This window comes from Arachis hypogaea, chromosome 18 (genome assembly GCF_003086295.3).
Source record: "Arachis hypogaea cultivar Tifrunner chromosome 18, arahy.Tifrunner.gnm2.J5K5, whole genome shotgun sequence".
Taxonomy (NCBI): Eukaryota; Viridiplantae; Streptophyta; class Magnoliopsida; order Fabales; family Fabaceae; genus Arachis; species Arachis hypogaea.
In genome coordinates this window covers 10,926,600-10,935,149 of record NC_092053.1, presented here as the reverse complement: position 1 = coordinate 10,935,149, position 8,550 = coordinate 10,926,600, and the positions used below count along the sequence as shown (strand labels likewise).

Sequence of the window (8,550 nt, the reverse complement as noted above, 5' to 3'; positions counted from 1 at the left end):
TCTACCTGAAGGTTTGAACATCTGTCACCAGCTTGGTTAATCTCTGTGAGGGAGAGAACTTGTTCAGGAATTTGTTAATAACCTTATCCTAGGTATTCACAATTCCTCTAAGTTTCATATGCCACCATTAATTTGCTTGATCACTCAGAGCAAATGGAAATAGTTTTAGCCTGGGGACTTTAGGGTTCACTCCATTTGCCTCTACAATGTCACAGAACTGCAGGAAGTCAGAGATGAACTTACTAGGGTCTTCCTGTGGGTGTCCATGAATCTAGCATTTTTGCCGTAATAGCAGGGCCTGTTCTAGGTTGACCTTAAAGTCATCTGAGTCAATAAGAGTGTCAAATGTGTAGGAACCAAGAGGTCTCCCAATTTGTGCATTCCTCTTTGGATCCATAGTGACTCCGATGTCTCTGCATACATAAATAAAAGACAAAGAAAAATGAGAGTTTCTATGTCAGAGTATAGAGAACTCCCTGTGAGATATGAAGAAGAAAGAAGAATGAGGGTAGAGAAGAAGAATTCGAATAGAAGAGAGGAAGAATTCAAAAATTAGAAGCAAATTAGAAACTAGAATTGAAATATTTTTATTTTTATTTTATTTATTAATCAAATAAAGGTTAATGAACTAAAAAGATTTGAAAATTTATTGATGATTTTCGAAAAAGAAGAGGGAAAAATAAAGAAGATATTTTTGAAAATAGAAGAGAGAGGAGTTCGTTAGGAAGTTTTGAAAGAGAAGAAAGAGAAAACAACTAACTAATTAAGAAAGATTTGAAAATAAGATAAGATAGAAGATTAGAAAATATTTGATTTTGAAAATATTTGAAAAAGTCAACAAGATAAGATAATAATTGAAAAGATTTGAAAAGATTTTAAAATTAAAATTTAAAAGAAGATAAGATAGAAAAGGTTTTGAATTGAAAAGAAGATAAGTTAGGTAAGAAAGATAAGATAAGGAAGTTAAGAAAAGATAAGTTTTAAATAAAAAAGATTTGAAATCAAAATAAAAAAGTTAAAAATATTTGAAATTTAAATTTTAAAAGAAAGATAAGATAAGAAAGAATCAAATTTTAAAAGAAAAGATTTGAAAAGAGGTTGAAGAAGATAAGATTTGAAATTTGATTTTTGAAAAATATTTTATTTTGAAATTTTAAATTTTAAATTTTAAATTTTGAAATTGAATTTTAAAATTTGAATTTGAAATAAGATAAGATAAGATTTTAAAAATTGAATTTTAAATTTTTGAATTTTGAATTTGAAACAAGATAAGATAAAGATTTGAATTTTGAATTTTGAATTTTTAAATTTTGAAATTGAGATTTTTAAATTTTGAATTTGAAATAAGATAAGATAAGATTTTTTTGAATTTTAAAGAAAGATAAAAAGATAAGATAGTGATTTGAAAAAGATATGATTTTTGAAAAAATTTTAAATTAAGATAAGATAAGATAGTGATTTTGAAATTAAAATTTGAAAATATTTTTGTAATTTTCAAAAATATTTTTAAAATAAAGATAGAAAAGATATTTTTTTATTTTTTGAATTAATGAAGAAAGAGAAAAACAACCAAAAGACACCAAACTTAAAATTTTTAGATCAAAGAAGTACAAATTTTTGAAAATCAAGAGAACAAATACCAAAAGACACCAAACTTAAAACTTTTAAGATCAAAACAAGAAGAAAAACAAGAACACTTTGAAGATCAAGAAGAACACCAAAAACAAAACTCAAAGGATTCAAAGAAAACAAGAACATACAGAGGACACCAAACTTAAAAATTTTGAAAACCAAAGACACAATTTTCAAAATTTTTAAAAGAAAAGATTCAAGAAAACACCAAACTTAAGGATTGACACAAGACTCAAACAAAAGACACTTTTTTTGAAAATTTTTGGAAAAAGACACCAAGAAATTTGAAACTTTTACCAAGAACAAGAACTAAAGACTCAAACAAAAGATAAAGATTAATAAAGAAAAGAAAAGATTTTTGAAGAAATTTTGAAAAAGAAAAAAAGAAATAGGTAAGACTAAGAGTAAGAAAATCAGAAGAAAATACATAGCCAAAAACAGAAAAGGTTTTGAAAATTTTTTGAAAAGAAAACAAAAGACACAAACAAAAGAGAAAATAAAACATAAAGAATACCTAATCTAAGCAACAAGATAATCCGTTAGTTGTCCAAACTCGGGTCGCCAAAATTTGGTGCACGAATTCCCACACCACGTACAACTGAACCAGCAAGTGCACTGGGTCGTCCAAGTAATACCTGAGCGAGTCAGGGTCGATCCCACGAGGATTGTGGTTTGAAGCAAGCTATGGTTATCTTATAGATCTTAGTTAGGTGAATAAAAGAAGTAGGTTTTTTGTTTAAAACGTATAGAATTGGAATAAGATGGAACTACAATGTTTGATTATAACTAGTGATAAGAAGATGGTTAAGGCTTGGAGATGCTTTGTTCTTCTGGATAACTCTGGTTTTACTGTCTTCTTCAACTGTGAATGATTTCTTCTATGGCAAGCTGTATGTGCTCAACGCCGGTTGAGAGGTGGTAGCATGAATCCCCACACCTTCATACTATTGTACCAGCAAGTGCACTGGGGCGTCCAAGTAATACCTGAGCAAGTCAGGGTCGATCCCACGAGGATTGTGGCTTGAAGCAAGCTATGGCTGTCTTGCAGGTCTTAGTCAGGCAATCAAAAGGTTGATAGATGAATATTTAAGGGATTATTATAATAGGGTGCTAATACTTTAAGGATAGGGTTGATATGAAAGGGGTAAAACCAATTGGATTAAATCAGTGAGAGGAATAGAGTTGAAGAATTGGAGTTGCTTTGCCTTTCTGAAATAACTCTGGTATTAGTGTCTTCTTTGCTTGTGAATGATCTTCTTCTATGGCAGGCTGTATGTGATCAAAGCCATTGCCCGTGGTCATTGAACTCCTCTGCTACAGATCAAACTTGTGGTCATTCAATCTGACGGAGGGTGAAGCTCTAGCAGTTCATTCTCTTGGCGATCCTACTCAAAACTCCATAGACAAGGTCGAATCTTCCGGATGAGAGAATGCTGCTTCTATGGATTCTAGCATATACCATGGAGACCCTAATCTCCCCGGAAATCGGCTGAACTGGTGTCTCGAGAAGTCCCCAACGAAGTGGTGGATTAACCGTCTAAGAGATGTATAAACATAGATGTTGGCTCGTGCTTTCCGGCCACGTATTCACACGAACCCAAGTAGATGCGGGTGTTTGTCAGGCACTGATGAGCGGATAATTTATACGCTTTTTGACATTGTTTTTAGTATGTTTTTAGTAGGATCTAGTTACTTTTAGGGATGTTTTCATTAGTTTTTATGTTAAATTCACATTTCTGGACTTTACTATGAGTTTGTGTGTTTTTCTGTGATTTCAGGTATTTTCTGGCTGAAATTGAGGGACTTGAGCAAAAATCAGATTCAGAGGTTGAAGAAGGACTGCTGATGCTGTTGGATTCTGACCTCCCTGCACTCAAAGTGGATTTTCTGGAGCTACAGAACTCGAAATGGTGCGCTTCCAATTGCGTTGGAAAGTAGACATCCAGGGATTTCCAGAAATATATAATAGTCCATACTTTGGCCAAGAATAGACGACGTAAACTGGCATTCAACGCCAGCTTTCTGCCCAAATCTGGCGTCCAGCGCTAGAAAAGGAGCCAAAACCAGAGTTGAACGCCCAAACTGGCACAAAAGTTGGCGTTCAACTCCAAGAAGGACCTCTACACGTGAAACACTCAAGCCCAGCCCAAGCACATACCAAGTGGGCCCCGGAAGTGGATTCATGCATCAATTACTTACTCATGTAAACCCTAGTGACTAGTTTATTATAAATAGGACCTTTTACTATTGTATTAGACATCTTTGATCAGTTGTGTACAATCTTTGGACGCCTGGTTCTTAGATCAGAGGGGCTGGCCATCTCGGCCATGCCTGGACCTTTCACTTATGTAATTTTAACGGTAGAGTTTCTACACTCCATAGATTAAGGTGTGGAGCTCTGCTGTTCCTCAAAGATTAATGCAAAGTACTACTGTTTTCTATTCAATTCATCTTATTTCACTTCTAAGATATTCATTCGCACTTCAACCTGAATGTGATGAACGTGACAATCATCATCATCCCCTATGAACGCGTGCCTGACAACCACTTCCGTTCTACATTAGATTGAATGAGTATCTCTTAGATCTCCTAACCAGAATCTTCGTAGTGTAAGCTAGAATGATGGTGGCATTCAAGAGAATCCGGAAAGTCTAAACCTTGTCTGTGGTATTCCGAGTAGGATTCAATGATTGAATGACTGTGACGAGCTTCAAACTCGCGAGTGCTGGGCATTAGTGACAAACGCAAAAGGAGGGTGAATCCTATTCCAGCATGATCGAGAACCGACAGATGATTAGCCGTGCTGTGACAGAGCATGTGAGCATATTTTTCACTGAGAGGAGGGGATGTAGCCACTGACAACGGTGATGCCCTTGCATAAAGCCAGCCATGGAAAGGAGTAAGACTGATTGGGTGAAGATAGCAGGAAAACAGAGATTCAGAGGAACGAAAGCATCTCCATTCGCTTATCTGAAATTCTCACCAATGATTTACATAAGTACCTCTATCCCTATTCTATTATTCATTATTCGAAAACATCATTATCAATTTATATCTGCCTGACTGAGATTTGCAAGGTGACCATAGCTTGCTTCATACCGACAATCTCCGTGGGATTCGACCCTTACTCACGTAAGGTATTACTTGGACGACCCAGTGCACTTGCTGGTTAGTTGTATCGAAGTTGTGAACCATGGTATTGGCACCATGTTCTTGGCGCCATTGCCAGGAAAAGAAAGAGCCATGAATTTTACATAATTAAAGTGTAATCACGATTACGCGTACCAAGTTACTCACGTTGCCAGGGATTGTTCGAGCCTGGACATCACAATTTCGTGCACCAAGTTTTTGGCGCCGTTGCCGGGGATTGTTTGAGTTTGGACAACTGACGGTTCATCTTGTTGCTCAGATTAGGTAATTTTCTTTTTTTTTTCTCTTCAAAAAAAAATTTTTCAAAAATCTTTCAAAAAAAAAAATGTTTTCAAAAAAATATTTTTCTTCAGAATTTTTAAGAATGAATTCTAGTGTTTCATGAAGCATGTGAAGCCTGGCTGGCTGTAAAGCCATGTCTAATTCCTTTGGGAATGAGTATGTTGGGCGTGTCATGTCTGAATTACATGCTGAAGCTTGGCTGGCCATTGGCCATGTCTAGTGTTTTGGACCGGAGCTTTCATTGAAAGCTTGGCTGGCTAGTGAGCCATGTCTAATTCCTGGACTGAAGCTTTAGACTAAGAATGCAAGATTCTTGGAATTCATATTAAAAATTTTGGAATCGTTATTTTTTTCTTTTACATATAATTTTCGAAAAAATCCAAAAAAATTAGAAATAAAAATCAAAAATATTTTTCTGTTTCTTGTTTGAGTCTTGAGTCATGTTATAAGTTTGGTGTCAATTGCATGTGCATCTTGCATTTTTCGAAAATTTCATGCATTCATAGTGTTCTTCATGATCTTCAAGTTGTTCTTGGTAAGTCTTCTTGTTTGATCTTGATGATTTTTTTTGTTTTGTGTTGTATGGTGTTTTTCATATGCATTCTTGAATTCTTAGTGTCTAAGCATTAAAGAATTCTAAGTTTGGTGTCTTGCATGTTTTCTTTGCATTAAAAATTTTTCAAAAATGTGTTCTTGATATTCATCATGACATTCAAAGTGTTCTTGGTGTTCATCTTGACATTCATAGTATTCTTGCATACATCACATGTTTTGATCTAAAATTCTCATGCATTGCATCATTTTTCTTGTTTTTCTCTCTCTTCATTAAAAATTCAAAAATAAAAAAAATATCTTTCCCTTTTTCTCTCTCATCAAATTCGAAAATTTGAGTTGACTTTTTCAAAATTTTTTAAAAATCAAGTTGTTTCTTATGAGTCAAATCAAATTTTCAATTTGAAAATCTTATCTTTTTCAAAAATCTTTTTCTTGTTTTTATATCAAATTTTCGAAAATAACATAATCAATTAATGTTTTGATTCAAAAATTTGAAGTTTGTTACTTACTTGTTAAGAAAGATTCAAACTTTAAGTTCTAGAATCATATCTTGTGATTTCTTGTGAATCAAGTCATTAATTGTGATTTTAAAAATCAAATCTTTTTTAAAACTAATTCCTATCATATCTTTCTAAAATATCTTCTTATCTTTTTCAAAAATTTGATTTCAAAATATCTTCTCTAACTTCCTAACTTCTTATCTTTTCAAAATTGATTTTCAAATTTGTTTCAACTAACTAACTAACTTTTTGTTTGTTTCTTAACTTTTTCAAAACTACCTAACTAACTCTCTCTCTCTCATTTTCGAAAATATCTTCCCCCTTTTTCAAAATTTATTTTTAATTTATTAATTATTTTAATTTTTAAATCTTAATTTTCGAAAATTACTAACATTTTTCAAAAACTATTTTCAAAAATCACTAACTCTTTTTCAAAAAAATTATTTTCGAAAATTCCTTCTCTCTCATCTTATTCTATTTATTTATTCATCTACTAACATCTCATCTCACATCTCAACCCTCCTCACAGTTGTGTTTCTTCCATTATATTACATTCTTTGTCTCCCCCTCTTCTCCTACTCACAAAGGGATCCCTATACTGTGGTATAAAGGATCTCTATTATTATTATTTTTCTGTGCCTTCTTCTTTGTCATATGAGCAGGAGCAAGGACAAGAATATTCTTGTTGAAGCAGATCCAGAACCTGAAAGAACTCTGAAGAGAAAATTAAGAGAAGCTAAATTACAACAATCCAGAGATAACCTTTCAGAAATTTTCGAACAGGAAGAGGAGATGGCAGCCGAAAATAATAATAATGTAAGGAAGATGCTTGGTGACTTTACTGCACCTAATTCCAATTTACATGGAAGAAGCATCTCCATTCCTGCCATTGGAGCAAACAACTTTGAGCTGAAACCTCAATTAGTTTCTCTGATGCAGCAGAACTGCAAGTTTCATGGACTTCCATCTGAAGATCCTTTTCAGTTCTTAACTGAATTCTTGCAGATATGTGATACTGTTAAGACTAATGGAGTAGATCCTGAAGTCTACAGGCTCATGCTTTTCCCTTTTGCTGTAAGAGACAGAGCTAGATTATGGTTGGATTCTCAACCCAAAGACAGCCTGAACTCTTGGGATAAGCTGGTCACGGCTTTCTTAGCCAAGTACTTTCCTCCTCAAAAGCTGAGTAAGCTTAGAGCTGATGTTCAAACCTTCAGACAGAAAGAAGGTGAATCCCTCTATGAAGCTTGGGAAAGATACAAACAGTTGACCAAAAAGTGTCCTTCTGACATGCTTTCAGAATGGACCATCCTGGATATATTCTATGATGGTTTATCTGAGCTATCAAAGATGTCACTGGACACTTCTGCAGGTGGATCCATTCACCTAAAGAAAACGCCTGCAGAAGCTCAAGAACTCATTGACATGGTTGCTAATAACCAGTTCATGTACACTTCTGAAAGGAATCCTGTGAGTAATGGGACGCCTATGAAGAAGGGAGTTCTTGAAGTTGATACTCTGAATGCCATATTGGCTCAGAATAAAATATTGACTCAGCAAGTCAATATGATCTCTCAGAGTCTGCATGGAATGCAAGCTGCATCCAACAGTACTCAAGAGGCTTCTCCTGAAGAAGAAGCTTATGATCCTGAGAACCCTGCAATAGCAGAGGTAAATTACTTAGGTGAACCTTATGGAAACACCTATAACTCAACATGGAGAAATCATCCAAATTTCTCATGGAAGGATCAAAAGCCCCAACAAGGCTTTAATAATGGTGGAAGAAACAGGTTTAGCATTAGCAAGCCTTTTCCATCATCAACTCAGCAACAGACAGAGAACTCTGAATAAAATGCTTCTAATTTAGCAAATCTAGTCTCTGATCTATCTAAGGCCACTGTAAGTTTCATGAATGAAACAAGGTCTTCCATTAGAAATCTGGAAGCACAAGTGGGCCAGCTGAGTAAAAGGATCACTGAAATCCCTCCTAGTACTCTCCCAAGCAATACAGAAGAGAACCCAAAAGGAAAGTGCAAGGCCATTGACATAAGCGCCATGGCCGAACCTGTGAGGAGAGGAGAGGAAGTGAATCCCAAGGAGGAAGACCTCCTGGGACGTCCAGTGATCAATAAGGAGCTTCCCTCTGAGGAACCAAAGGACTCTGAGGCTCATCTAGAGACCATAGAGATTCCATTGAAACTTCTTATGCCCTTCATGAGCTCTGATGAGTATTCCTCTTCTGAAGAGAATGAGGATGTTACTGAAGAGCAAACTGCCAAGTTTCTTGGTGCAATCATGAAGCTGAATGCCAAATTATTTGGCATTGATACTTGGGAAGTTGAACCTCCCTTGTTCATCAATGAACTAAGTGATCTGGATCAACTGACATTGCCTCAGAAGAGACAGGATCCTGGAAAGTTCATAATACCTT

General features: G+C 34.9%; 1 non-coding gene across 1 annotated transcript; it reads right to left on the bottom strand.

Moving 5' to 3' along the window:
* Window positions 1-7,307: 7,307 nt before the first annotated feature.
* Window positions 7,308-7,415, bottom strand: LOC112773607 (small nucleolar RNA R71). Its single transcript, XR_003188149.1, has one exon. It is a non-coding gene; the product is annotated as a small nucleolar RNA R71 (small nucleolar RNA).
* Between the last annotated feature and the right edge of the window lie 1,135 nt (window positions 7,416-8,550).